General features: G+C 40.8%; 1 protein-coding gene and 1 non-coding gene across 8 annotated transcripts in view; one reads left to right on the top strand and one right to left on the bottom strand.

Moving 5' to 3' along the window:
- Positions 1–15,521, top strand: part of nlgn1 (neuroligin 1) — a 544,310-nt gene that overhangs the window by 164,610 nt on the left and 364,179 nt on the right. The window lies entirely within an intron of this gene.
- On the bottom strand, positions 14,660–14,762 carry LOC140197132 (U6 spliceosomal RNA). The gene has a single exon (XR_011885851.1). It is a non-coding gene; the product is annotated as a U6 spliceosomal RNA (small nuclear RNA).

Here is a 15,521-nt window from a genome sequence, read left to right as displayed (position 1 = left end):
GCACGTTTGGCACAGCTTTGTGGGCTGAAGGGCTTGTATTGTGCTGTAGGTTTTCTATGTGTTCTATGTTTTATACTTTGAGTATAGTGAACTGTTATGGGCCCTTTATTTAAGAAAGTATGTGAGAGATCCTTTGGAGAGGGTCCAGAGGAGGTTCCTGAGCATGATCCTGGGAATGAAAGGAGTAACGTATGAAGAGTGTTTGATGGCTCTGGGCCTGTGCTTACTGGTGTTTAGAAGAATGAGAGGGATCTTATTGAACGCTTTTTAATATGAAAGGCTTAGAGTAGATGTGGAGAGATATTTCGTATAGTGGGAGATTTCAGGACCGGATGGCACAGCCTTGGAATTCAAGGATGTCCCTTTAGAACAGAAATGAGGAGGAATTTCTTTAGCCAGAGGGTGGTGAATCTGTGAAATTCAGCACCATGGATAGCTGTAGAGACCAAGTCATTGGGTATATTTGAAGGGAAGGCTGATAGGTTCTTGATTAGTTCGGGTGTCAAAGGTTACAATGAGAAGGCAGGAGAATGGGGTTAAGGGGGATAATAAATCAGCCGTGATGGAATGACAGAGCAGACTTGATGGGCCAAATAGCCTTATTCCACTCCTATGTCTTATGGTCTTATAGTATGGGCCCTTCAGCCGTAATGTGCCAACCTACAGTATATAAACCTACTCTATGTTCAATCTTACTCTTCCATTCTACACAGCCCATAACCCTCATTTTTCTTACATCCATCGGTTTGTATGAGGGTCTCTTAAATTTTGGTATTCTGTCAGTCTCTATCACCACACCCAACAGTGCATTCCAGGCACTTATTATTCTCTTTCAAAAACACTACCTCTGACATCTCCCCTTGGGAAAAAGATGCTGGATCTAAACTCTATCTATATCTCTCATATTCTTATATACAGTACTTCTGCTCCCAGGATGAGGCTTTCCATTCCAGGACACCTCAAATGTCCTCTTTCTTTAAGGATCATGGTTTCCCTTCTGCCATCATCAATGATGCCCTCACCTGAATCTCCTCCATTTCCCATAATTCGGCCCTCACCCTATCCTCCCGTCACCACAACAGGGACAGAGCTCCCCTTGTCCTCACCTACCATCCCACCAGCCTCCGGATCCAGCACATTATCCTCCGAAACTTCCGCCACCTTCAACAGGACCCCGCCACTAAGCACATCTTTCCCTCTCCACTTTCCGCAGGATCGGTCCCTCCACGACTCCCTGGTCCAATTGTTCCTCCCCACGGATCTCCCACCCGGCACTTATCCCTGCAAGTGTAAGTGCTACACCTGTCCCTACAGCTCCTCTCTCACCACCATTCAGGGCCCCAAACAGTCCTTCCAGGTAAGACAACACTTCATTTGTGAGTCTGTTGGGGTCATCTATTGCATTTGGTGCTCCCGGTGTGCCCTCCTCTACATTGGTGAAACCCGACGCAGATTGGGGGGCTGCTTTGTGGAGCACCTCCGCTCCATCCGCCACAACAGACAGGATCTCCCAGTTGCCACCCACTTCAACTTTGCTTCCCACTCCCATTCAGATATGTCCGTACATGGCCTCCTCTACTGCCATGATGAGGCCAAACTCAGTTTGGAGGAGCAACACCTCATAAACTGTCTGGGTAGTCTCCAGCCCCTTGGCATGAACATTGAATTCTCCAACTTCCGGTAATTCCCTCCCCCTCCCTTCCCCCATCCCTGTTTCACTCTGCCTCCTCCTCCAGCTGCCTATCACCTCCCTCATGGTTCCGCCTCCTTCTACTACCCATTATGCTTCCCCCTATTCCTTCTTCACTTTTCCTGCCTATCCCCTCCCTGCTTCTCCTCCCCCACCCCTTGATCTTTCCCCTTACTGGTTTTTCACCTGGCACCTACCAGCTTTCTCCTTCCCACCCTCCTCCCACCTTCTTTATAGGGCCTCTGCCCCTTCCCTCTTCAGTCCTGACGAAGGGTCTCGGCCCGAAATGTTGACTGTTCGTTTCCACGGATGCTGCCCGACCTGCTGAGTTCCTCCAGCATGTTGTGCGTGTTACTTTGTCCCCAGCATCTGCAGAGTATTTTGTGTTTACAACGTCTATCAAGTCACCTTTCATTCTCCTTTGCTTCAAAGAGAATAACCCCTAGCACCCCTCAATGATTCCACATGGGACATATTTTCTCATCCAGACAACATGCTGGTATATAGTATCTCCTCTGCACCCTCTCTAAAACTTCCACATCCTTTCTGTAAGAGGCGATCAGAACTGAACATTGTCATCCGAGTGTAGTCTAACCAGAGTTTTATAGAGCTGCAACATTAGCTTGCAGCTCTTGAACTTAATCCTGTGACTTGAGTATGCTCACACACCATATACTTCCATAATTACCCTGTCAACTGTGTGTCAACTTTGAGGGATCTATAGACTTGGGCCCCAAGAACCCTCTGATTCTCCTCACTTGTAAGAATCCTGACATTAACCTTGAACTCTGCCTTCGAGTTTTATGTACTAAAGTGTATCACTTTACACTTCTCTGAATCAAGTTCCATCTGCAACTTCTCAGGCCAGTTCTGCATCCTGTTAATATCCTGTCATAACCTATGACAAACTTCTACACTATCCACAACACTACTGACCTTTATATCACCTACAAACTTACTAACCCACCTTTCTACTTCCGCATCAATGTCATTTATACATATAACAAAGAGAAGGGGTCACACAATGTCATAATACCTTGTGATATGTAGTGGTTTGAAAAGCTTATCCTTGAGTTAAAATGAAATTAGTAGTAATCAACTTGTTTTGAATATCCTTCTTAAGGTAGAGGCCAGAAATTCTTTAACCTCTTGATATCACTTTGATGTAGCCAAGAAATTTTGTGTTGAGAATCACACTATTTTTCCATGGAAATCAAGATTTTAGAAAAATAACAGTTAATGAAACACTGTCAAAGAGAATCTTAGTATATTGATTTTACAAAATTAGCTCCTTTTGCCCTCATCCTTAATGATTTAACTGCTTATTCTCATCTTCAAATCTGCTATGTAGATATCTTAAAGCATCAACACTGATGCAACTTATTTTTGAAAATTAGAAACCTTAAAAAAAAATGAGCCAATTAAGTGCATTAAAATACATACAGATTAATTGAAACATTAAGCTGAGAAACATTTTAACATCTTCCCACTCTTTATTGAAATGAATGGGATCACTAATCTGATGTCAAGTTAGACCAGGCATAGGATCAAAGAGGTAATTTTCCATTCTATTTTCACAAATGTCTAGCAAATCCAAATGCTGACATTATGCTTTCAATAAGGGAGAAATCTATGGTGACATCTGTCACTCAGCAGGTCTGTGCAAGCTTAGGACTTGTTTCCATGGCTGTCCAAACACTGACAGTTCCCTTTAGATTTGACAGCACAGCCAGGAAAATTCAGCCCCTGGCATTCCTGCAATGTTTACAAAACCTTTAACCACTACTGAAACAATAATTTGAGATTGCAATAACAAGTTCTTTATACGGGGCAACTGAAGCAAAAAGGCTTGTCTCCATAACTTCAACAGATTATTTTCCAATTCTTTATCAATGTAGCAATTTTCCTTTTTGTGCATAAACTGTTTGGGTCCATAACCCAAACAATATGTGACCGCATTGTATCATCAAATTTTGGTTATCTTGTCTATTAATCCACATCATCAAATTAAACATCAATATATGTTTGGTAATGTTGAAGTTACATTGGTATTTGCAGGTATTATGTTTTGTATAACATCAAATTGCCAGTCAAATCTTTTTATTTCACAAAACTTTATTGGAACCAGAATGATCTCCAATAAATGATATCATCTTGTAATGTGATGCTGAGTGCTCAAGTGTATGTTCCTTTTAATACGAGTTTTGTGTACATTTTCCTATTATCACAGTTACATGGACTTACAGAGCAATTAATTCTCTTTATTTTGATTTTGATTATGTCCACATGCCTGTTTAATATTAATACTTCTTCTCCTTATACAGTCCCTTTGGGGTCAAAGATGACTTGTTTTCCATCCAGTTATATGGATTTTGAGATGCTTGCTAAGGCTAACGTGAGAGTCATGGATTCTGGTGTAAGTGAGAAAGTACTTGATAGAATGAGCAAATATGCAGTTTGAGGAATGGTGTGCTTCTTTCACTGCTATACCTACCAGCCTTTGTGGGCATTGAGGCTTTTAATGCCAACCTGCAGCTCTTTCTCACTTTTAAGTGTCATAGCCTCAGGATTCCCCTATGTTAATGTACATGTTACTGTTTTTCAGAGGAGGCCTTGAGAACCTATTTGAATCTTTTCCTCTCTCCTTTGTCTCTTGCTGTGACAAGTTTGAACTAGAGTTTTAATTTTCACGTCTGTGGTGTCAGGCAGACTAATGACAGAATAAAGCTTGTAATTCGGGTTTTGGTTCTGGGGTGATTGGCTTGAGAGGGGACACTGATATGGGCTTATTTATCCTACCAATGAATTTGGATGTGTGTGAGGAGACGGTATATATGCTACCTTTCCAGTGCATTGAGGTACTTGCTGTAAGTAGTACAGATCTCAAAAGTATAGGGCAGAGCAAGTATCTCTGAGGCCCAATAGATTGTGAGGTTTGTGCCAGGTTTGAGGTCATGGACTTCAAACATTCCTCTCCTCAGGCTATGTTGATGCACTGGAGGCAATGATGAATTTCACAGTCTGGATCTGCTTTTCACTGGGAAGCTACTCCCAAGATATGGGAAGAAATCCACATTTTCCAGCATCTCATAATGAGTCTTTATTATCAGTGGACAGTGTTTGCTGTAGACAAAGGTTAATAAGGCATGTTATGTGCAAGGCATCTTCTCTTGTATTCTTATTGATGATGGCATGAATTGCGACTTCTAACTGTATATAAATGTAAGCATTATCTGTGTCCTGTAGCTGGGTGATATATTTGAGGTAACATTCCTTCTGGATTAGAGGCAATATAGACTGAACAGTTTTCCATTTATTTTGTAACCTAGTTACACCAGTGGGATTCATCTTGAACATGCAACAACAAAGATTATGAAAAGTGTTGGCTCATTGTCCTTGGTTATCTTGACAATAGCCTGCATTGAAATTGGGTCTGGATTTGTTGGCAGACAGAAACACATGTCAATAGCCAACTTTGAGAAGGCTGATCTACAGTTTCTTGATTGACAAAGTCAAAAACTTTTGTGAGATCATAAAAAACTATGTACAGTGCATTAGTTTGTGCTTCTCCTTGAATTTTGAAGTTGCTATATGATAATGTTCATGTCTGTTGCACCTTTAGATGGATGGAATCCACACAAAAATTCAGAGAGTCCCTGGGAGAAGGTTCTTAGCAAACAAGAGGAAGATTCCTCTGCTATTGGAACCTGGCCTGTCAACGTCAGGTACCTATAAAGCTGAAAACAAGAGAAAATCTGCAGATGCTGGAAATCTGAGCTACGCATACAAAATGCTGGAGGAACTTAGCAGGCCAGGCAGCATCTATGGAAAAAAGTACAGTCGACGTTTTGGGCCAAAATGAAGGGTCTTGTCAAAGAGTCTCAGCCTGAAATGTCGACTGTACTTTTTTCAATAGATGCTGCCTGGCCTGCTGAGTTCCTCCAGCATTTTGTGTGTGTTACCTATAAAGCTATTTCTGTTCACATGCGGCACATAATTTTGGTCACATTTGCTGAATCTTGCTTTAATCTTCTTCGCTTTAAGAAGAGCAACTCAAGCTTTTGCAACCCAATTTTCTAACCGAAATCTCTGATTCCACTGATTATTCAAGTAAATCTCTTCTGCACCCTTTCAAGCATCTTCATTTGCTTCCTAACGTGTGATAACCAGACATGGATACAGTAGATCAGAAATGACTACACCCCTTGACTATATGGAAGGAAAGCAAATTAACTGTAATAGGAATAAAGTAAGAGGCATTAAAGTAAGTATTTTTAAATCTTTTGTAAGTGTGGTCAAGGAATTTATGTAGTCAATATTGTTCTTTTGTATTGTGGCTGATCAGTATTTTGATTTTCTTATCGTATCGGTGGGCTGCAATCAGTGTGAGAGGTCATTTGTTGGTGAGGCAGCACGAATTATTAAAAGAGCTCAGGATCTTTCAAGGCTTTTCAGCTGGCTGCAATCAGTGTGAGAGATTGTTCATTTGTGATGCAGTGTGAGGTTTAAAAAGAGCTTGGGTATTTTCGGGACTTTTTGGCAAGCTGAAATCAATGGGAGAGGTCATTTGTTGGTAATATATAAAGAGAGCTCAAGGCCTTTTGGGGTTTTTCAGCATGTTGCAGTTATTGCAAAAGGTCATTTGTTGGTGATGCAGTGTGAGGTTTAAAAAGAGCTTGGGTGCTTTTGGGACTTTTTGATAGTCAGCAATAAGCACGAGAGGTCATTTGGTGGCAACGTCAAACTCAGGTGCTTTTGAGAGTATTTGGCTAGCTGCAATCATAATGATCTATTACGGGCTTGGCAGGAGCCATTAAAGAGAAGCAAAATGTAAGCAGAGTGGCCATTGTGTGAGTGGACAGTTCTGGAGTGGTCAGGCTTTGGCTCAACAAGCTCAGGTAAAATCAAACTTGGGTAAGCACAGGTCAAGGTTCCAAGTAAGTTTCTAGTAAGTTTTTTCTCTGTTAGTACATAGCAAATGAGATGAAAATGGGTTCAGAGTTAGCGATATGTTCCTTGTGTGAGATTTGGGAACTTTGGCAGACCTCCAGTCTCCCTGAGAACTACATCTACCTGAAGTACACTGATCTGCAGCTCTTTAGAAACTGTGTTAGGGGGAACTAGAGCTGTAGATGGGACAACTTCAGCTCTTATGGGAAAATAAGGAGGTGAAAGATAGATAGATTGGAGCTGCAGAATCAGAATCAAGTTTAATATCATTGTCTTATGCTATGAAGTTGGTGTTTTGCAGTAGCAGTATATTGCAATACATAATAAAAATATAAATTATGATAAGAAGTATATACAATGTTAAATTAGTGCAAAAAAAAGGGGAAAAGTTCTGGCGTAATATTTATGGGTTCATTGCCCATTCAGAAATCTGATGACAGAGGGGAAGAAACTGTTGCTGAAACATTGAGTGTGCGCCTTCAGGCTCCTGTACCTCCTCCTTGGTGGTAGCAATGAGAAGGGGGACCCCCTTGAGTAATGGAGGTCTTTAATAATGGAATCGTTACGGGGAGATAGTCACCCTGAGTTGCAGGAGGTGGGAACGTGGGTGATTGTCAGGACAGGAGAAGGAATTAGGCAGGCAGTACAGAGTACCCCTGTGGCTGTTTCCCTCAATAATAAGTATACTGCTTTGCATACTGCTGGGGGGATGACTTACCAGGGCAAGGCCACAGTGACCTGTTCTCTGGCACTGAGTCTGTCTCTGTGACTGAGAAAGGAAGGTGGGGAGAATGGGAATTCAGTAGTGATAGGGATTCCATAATTAGAGGAGCAGATAGCAGATTTGTTGATGTAAAAGGGACAACCAGATGGTATGTGCCTCCCATGTGTTAGGTTCAGGGATATCTTAGATCTGGTCCAATGCTTTCTAAAGCAGGAGGTTGAATAGCCAGAAGTATGATACATAGTGGTACAAATGACATAGGTAGGACAAGGGAGGAGGTTCAGAAGAGCAAATATAAGGAATTAGGTAGAAAGCAGAAAAGCTTCAGCTCCAGTGTAGTGATCTCTGGATTGCTGCCTGCAGAACAGCAATGGCTGAAGTTTCTGGGTGCAATGCGGAAGGCGCAGGAAGGATACCTCCCAAAGATGAAGAAGCATTCTAAAAGGAGGACGAAGCAAGTCAAAGACAGCATATAAGCAAAAGAGAAGGCACATAATATTACTAAAATTAGTGGGAAGTTAGAAAATTCAGAAGCTTTTAAAAACCAACAGAAGGCAACTAAAAAAACCGTAAAGAGAGAAAAGATGAAATATGAAGATAAGCTAACCAATAATATAAAAGAGGATCAAAACATTTTCTCAGATATCTAAAGAGTAAAAGAGAGGTGAGGGTGGATATCAGACTGCTGGAAAATTATGTTGGAGAGGTCATAATGTGGAAACAAAGAAATGGTAGACAAACTTAATAAGTATTTTCCCTCAGTCTTCACTGTTGAAGATACTAACAGAATGCCAGAAATGCGTATGTCAAGGGGCAGAAGTGGGTGATGTTGCTATTACTAAGGAGAAGATGCTTGGGAAGCTAAAAAGTCTGAAGGTAGATAAGTCACCTGGACCAGATGGACAACACCCCAGCAGTCTGAAAGGTAGCTGAAGAGATGGTGGAGGCATTAGTAATGACCTTTCAAAATTTAGATTCTGAAATGATTCAGGAGGACTGGAAAATTGCAAATGCCTCTCCATTCTTTAGGAAGAGAGGGAGACAGAAGAAATGACATCATAAGCCTGTTAGCCTGACTTCAGTGGTTGGAAAGATATTGGAGTCTATTAATAATGGGGTTTAGAGGTACTTGGAGATACATGACAAAGTAGGCCAAAGTCAGCATGGTTTCCTTTAGGAGAAATCTTGCCTAGTGGATCTGTTGGAATTCTTTAGAGAAATAACAGGCAGGGTAGACAAAAAAAGAGTTTGTGGATATTGTTTATTCTGATTTTCAGAAGGCCTTTAACAAGGTGCCACACATGAGACTGCTTAACAAGATAAGAGCCCAAGGTATTACAGGAAAAATACTAGTATGGATATAAGATTGCTTGACTGGCTGGAGGAAAAGAGTGGGGCCTATTCTGGTTGGCTGAAGGTGACTGGTGGTGTTCTGCAGGGATTGTTGTTAGGACCACTTCTTTTTACTGTATATGTCAGTGATTTGAATGAAGGAATTGGTGGCTTTGTGGCCTAGTTTGCAGATGATATGAAAATAGGTGGAGGTACGGGTAGTGTTGAGGAAGCAGGGTGTCTGCAGAAGGACTTGGCTAGATTGGGAGAATGGGCAAAGAAGTGGCAGATGGAATATAGCGTAAGGAAGTGTATGGTCATGCACTTAGGGAGAATGAATAAAGGCATGGACTATTTTCTAAATGGGGAGACATTTCAAAAATCAGAGGGGCAAGTGGACTTGGGAGTCCTCGTGCAAGATTTCCTAAAGGTTAAGTGGGTGGTAAGGAAGGCAAAGGCAGTGCTAACATTCACTCATTTCTAGAGGACTAGAATACAAAAACAAGGATGTACTGTAATGCTAACTCTTTATAAGGCGTTGATCAGAATGCATTTGGAATATTGTGAGCAATTTTGGGCCCCTTACTGTATTTAAGAAAACATGTGCTGCCATTGGAGGAGGCTCACAGGAATGATACCAGGAGTGAAAGAATTAACATTTGAGGAGTGTTTGATAGCTCTGGGCCTCTACTCGCTGGAGTTTATAATGATGGGTGGCGGGGGAGTGGAATCCCATTGGAACTCTTGAACATTGAAAGACCTAAATAGAGTGGATATCAAGAATATTATTCCTATCATGGGAGAAGTCTGGGGCCTGGGAACATAGCCTCAGAATAGAATGATATCCATTTGCATCAGAGATGAAGAAACATTCTTTAGCCAGAGGGTGGTGAATCTGTGGAATTATTGCTACAGATGGCTGTGCAAGCTAAGTCATTGGGTATGTGCCCTGCTGCCAAAATTCTGTTTTATTGAAGTCAATATCATGAACTTTGGAGGCAAATTACAGTACATTGCCATTACTATATGGAACTCCCTGGCCTCATCGAACCATGGTCCCGCCTTAGGTCAAATCCTACGACCTCTTCTCTCCTGCATCTTCTCTCTTCATCTCCTCTCGAACAAAAACCCCAAGCCCAACCTTAGTGTCCCTCCCCAGAGAAACGTCCTCTTAATTTGACCATCCTAATTGGATGCCACACATTTCTCCTCAACTCTTATCTTCTACAATATCCCAAGCAAGCTGAAAAAAGAAAATTCTCTTACAGAACTGCTAAATGAAATACATATAGCATATCAGTAAAAATATTAACCAGGGCATTACATACAAAATGTGCTTAGTGTCACTAATGGCTGATGAATTTACTTGAAAGCAAAAGTAAAATATTTGCTGATACTAGAAAAATAAAATCAAAGGATACTGGAAATCGTGTCAGTTTGCAGTGATGGGATGAATAAGCATGTTAAAGTTTCATGCTGAAGACTTTTCATTTTTATTAAGAAATGATAATCTTGTTAAATAGATATTCTACTTACTAATGAATTGTTGCTGATATGCCTTCAGCTATTTTAAATATCAAACTATAATTTGCATTTTAGATTTGGGCTCAAACTATATTGTGAGCTCACATGTTCAGCTAATTTTATTTACATGCCATCTTAACATTACAATGGAAAACAGGAAACAAATTTGTAATGTTAGAAAATGTGTTTTTAATAGCAATTATGAATATAACCAACAATTGCTAGTACACTTCTTTCTTAATTGCGTTATAATAACCATGGGTGCTAATTTCATTTGCTATTTGCTAACCTTCCTCAGGTCTTACTCTGCTACTTTCTTTCTTCTTTGCTTTTCAAATCTTTTTATTGCTATATTATGCAAAAGAAATAACATGAGAACATTGAAGTAACAACACTTACAATGTCTCAAAAAAGACATTATCGTAAAGATTGAAAAAAAATTGTGATAACAAAAAGCAACCTACTAAGCAGAAAAAGTGAGAAAAAGAAGAATCCATTAGGTGTACAACCCCGGAGCCATGCGTCATACAAAAAGCTTCTAAAAACTGGTACTTTATATATCGGAGTTATGTTGTCTTGAAAAATAGTGTTAGTGAGTAGCTGTTCAACAGCAATGCACACATATTGGGGTTATCCAAATAATTTGTATTCTGATTGTGGGGAGTCAGTGTTTGTATAAGGAGAAGGTTGAAATATAGTAAATGAACTATGAACTAAGGATGCATCTGTCCGAGCATTTGATGCTTAGCTTTCTTAATTCTTATCTGAATACAATAGTATTGGAACATTTCAGGAAGGTTTGTGAGCCATGACAGAATAGAGTGTAATAAAGTGGTAAGGAACTTGAAGTAACAAGGTGTGATAACTGCAGAGAAATAGATACCCGTATTTATATAGACAGCTCTGGCTGGCGTCAGTCAAGGTGGTTATCGTCTTCATGTCTTGCCCCCTTGACCAGCAATCTCTACAGCTAAGTTGAAAGAACTGGGTCTAATATTGCAGTTGCACAATCTTTGCCCAGAGCCAGTGGAAATATTAGTGACTAAAAGCAACCTGCCTTGCTGCATTTGTACTTTAATTACTTCTTCTGAAGCACATTCTTTGACCAGAAATGATTGGCTTTCCTAGTTCTTTGGGTTCTGAAATAGCTGATGAGATCAATGTGGAACCCCTATCATTATTGGTTTCCTTATCTGGTCAGTGGTTTGGAGAATTTTATAACGATAACATTGTGATATAGAATCTCTGCCCTTCAGTGAAGATGCAGCCTATCAGACTTGTGGTCAATATGTCATTCCAAAATATCGAGATCTTTCACTGTTGGCAGTGTGTGCTTCCTGCTAAAATTCCTGACAGTTAATATCATGCCTCCTTATGCTCATTCAAGGCATAGTTAATACATTCATTATTAACATTTGAGTCTGTTTCCTTGTCTTTAGTTGTAAAGACCAAAAAATGGTATTGTTTTAAATACCATTATGGTGGAGAAGTTAATGGAAAAAAATCTGAAGGACAGAATATATTTGCACTTAAATACTAAGCAGGTATTAACCAAGAAAGACTGGAGCACCAATGGTGAGGACCAAGAAGGTTTAGAACATAGAACATAGAATAGTACAGCACAGTACAGGCCCTTCGGCCCACAATGTTGTGCCGACCCTCAAACCCTACCTCCCATACAAGCCCCCACCTTAGATTCCTCCATATACCTGTCTAGTAGTCTCTTAAACTTCACTAGTGTATCTGCCTCCACCACTGACTCAGACAGTGCATTCCATGCACCAACCACTCTCTGAGTAAAAAACCTTCCTCTAATATCCCCCTTGAACTTTCCACCCCTTACCTTAAAGCCATGTCCTCTTGTATTGAGCAGTGGTGCCCTGGGGAAGAGGCGCTGGCTATCCACTCCTCTATTCCTCTTATTATCTTGTACACCTCTATCATGTCTTCTCTCATCCTCTTTTCCTCCAAAGAGTAAAGCCCTAGCTCCCTTAATCTCTGATCATAATGCATACTTTCTAAACCAGGCAGCATCCTGGTAAATCTCCTCTGCACCCTTTCCAATGCTTCCATATCCTTCCTATAGTGAGGTGACCAGAACTGGACACAATACTCCATGTGTGGCCTAACCATAGTTTTATAGAGCTGCATCATTACATCGCGACTCTTAAACTCTATCCCTCGACTTATGAAAGCTAACACCCCATAAGCTTTCTTAACTACCCTATCCACCTGTGAGGCAACTTTCAGGGATCTGTGGACATGTACCCCGAGATCCCTCTGCTCCTCCACACTACCAAGTATCCTGCCATTTACTTGTACTCTGCCTTGGAGTTTGTCCTTCCATGGGAAGCAGAGGAGCGCTTACAGGACTGCTTTGAGTTAGTGGACTAGATGATATTCAGGGATTGATCTTCGAGTCTGAATTAATTTTCCCCAGTTGTCACTGACTTCATCAAAACCTGTGTGGATGAATCAGGAGATTCGTAGTCTGCTGAAGGCTAGATCTGTGGCATTCAACTCTGGTGATCCAGAATTATACAAAAAGACCAGGCATGACCTATGAAAGGCCGTTTTAAGGGCAAATGAACAATTCCAATTGAGGTTAGAGATAGAATCTGATGGATGTCAACTCTGGCAGGGTTTGCAGGCTGTTACAGTACTTCCTACAAAGCAAAACCTAAAATCATTAATGGCTGTGATGCTTCACTTCCAGATGTGTTCAAAGTGTTTTATGTATGCTTTGAAAAGGAGAATGAAACTACAACTCTGTGAATCCCTGCAGAATCTAGTGACCCTGTGATCTCTGACTCGGAGGCTAATGTCAGAACATCTTCCAAGGGGGTGAACCCTCGCACGGCACCAGGCTCTGCTAATCTACCCAGTAGGGCTCTGAAAACCTGTGCCAACCAACTGGAGGGAGTGTTCAAGGACATCTTCAATCTCGACAATCACACTAATGCCCAGAAAGAGCAGGGTGAGTTTCCTCAATGACTGTCGCCTAGTGGCACTCACATCCACTCTAAGGAAGTGCTTTGAGAGGTTGGTCATGGCAAGAATCAACTTCTGCCTAAGCAGAGACCTGGACACACTGCAATTTGCCTATCGCCACACTAGGTCTATAGTGGATGAAACCTCACTGGCTCTCCACTCGGCCTTGGATCACCTGGACAATAGTAATGCTTACATCAGTATATCAGGCTGCTGTTTATTGACTGCAGTTCAGTGTTCAACACGATAATACCCTCAAGCAAGTTCAATATAAGCAAGATCCAAAACGTGGGCTTCTGTACCTCTCTCTGCAGTTGGATCCTTGACTTCCTCACCAGGGGACCACTGTTTGTATAGATCGGAAATAATATCTTCTCCTCATTGTCAATCAACACTGGTGCACCTCAAGGATGCATGCCTAGTCCTCTGCTCTACTCACTCTACACCCATGATTTTGTGGCTAGGCACAGCTCAAACACGGCGACACAACTATTGTTAGCAGAATTTCAGATGGCTATGAGGAAGGATACAGATGCGAGATAAATCAGCTAGTTGAGTATTGTCACAGCAACACCATTGCACTTAACACCAGAAAGACCAAGGGACTGACTTTAGTCTACAGAACGGGTAAATCAAGGAAACACACACCAGTCCACTTCCAGGGATCAGAAGTAGAAAAGGTGGGCAGTTTCAAGTTGCTGGGTGACAACATCTCTGAGGATCTGTCTTGGGCCCAATATATTGATGCAATTACAAAGAAGGCACAGCAGCAGTTATATTTCATTAGGAGTTTGAGACGAATTGGTATGTCACCAAAGATAGTCACAAATTTCTACAGATATACTGTGGAGAGCATCCTAAGTAATTGCTCACCATCTATATAAAGGGGCCACTGCTCTAGATTGGAAAAAGCTGCAGAAAGTTGTGAACTCAACCAGTTCCATCATGGGTACTAACCTTTCTAACATCCAGGGCACCTTCAAGAAGCAATATCTCTTCATTTCCTATATGTGCAGATGTCTGTCTAAATGTCTCTTCAATACCTCTATTGTGTCTGCTTCCACCCTTTGCAGCACATTCCAGACGTCTACCACTCTCTGTGTTAAAACTCACCACTGTTTTATCACTCTGATCTTAAAACTATGTCCTGAGGTATTTGACATTCCTGTTCTGGGAAAGACTCTATCTACTATGCTTCTCATAATTGTACAGAGCTCTATCACACCTCTTCTCAGCTTCTGGTACTTTAGAGGAAACATTCAAGTTTGTCCAACCAACTTCTCCTACCAATTGATTCTCCAATCAATTGGAGATTAGATATTCCCTAACCAAGCAACACCCTAGTGAACCTTTTCTGCACCTTTTCCAGAGCCTCCATGTCCTTCCTAAAATGTAACAACCAGAACATCACACCATAGTCCAAATGTGGCCTAACCAAGGTTTTTTTTCACAAAACGCAGTGCTTCCTGGATCTGAATATTATTTTTGTGCAGCTACCATGCTAATCTTCTCCATACTGCTCCAGTTTTTGTCTATATGCTGCAAAAGCACTTGAGTTAAACTTCATATTTTTAGCACATAGAAATTTCTGGAAATAAGACTGCTGTTCAGCCCATCATGTTCACACCAGGAAAGAAATGGCTATCCAGAATAACCCAACATCTTGTGCTTGCTACTTTGTAGGTTATGGATATATATAGCTGAATACCTTTTTGATGGGATTGTTTCTACTCCTTCCGCTTTTTTAATCAGCAGATCCACCCCAGCTCCCCTCTAATTTTTCTTCTAATTACTCAAATTTGTCTTCTCCTAATTTGTTTCTCTCATAATGTAAATAAATCTTCACTAATTTTTTTGTTTCTGTACTTTTTAAGTCTCACAGAGCAAAATTTTATTCTTTTATTTACGTCAAAATATAAACAGCTACACTATTCTCAAGTGTATAAAAATAAAATACATCCATGAAGAAAACATTAGATCAGAAAACTGCAGTTCTCTGTTGACATTTTACTGAACTCATGTGTTCACTTAGTGGAATAAGATGTAGTAACCTTAAAGAGACGTTCATTCACCTTTGCAGAAGAAAAGAATGGCCAAGAAATCCTGTTTTATCTGTTCTGAGATACAATTGTTATATGTGCTCTGAGAATGAATTTCTGGAAATTGTCAAGTGCTTCAGGATTTTCCTCTTCAGTCCTTATAACATCAAATGTGCTAATGCAGTGTCAGTAGCAGTTAATAATATACAGTACACTTTTAGACACCACATTATTTTTATACATGCATACATACATAACCCACAAATACTGC

This window comes from Mobula birostris, chromosome 4 (assembly GCF_030028105.1).
Source record: "Mobula birostris isolate sMobBir1 chromosome 4, sMobBir1.hap1, whole genome shotgun sequence".
NCBI lineage: Eukaryota > Metazoa > Chordata > Chondrichthyes > Myliobatiformes > Myliobatidae > Mobula > Mobula birostris.
Note: the sequence above shows the minus strand (reverse complement) of the source record. Positions and strands in the feature narration are given on the sequence as shown.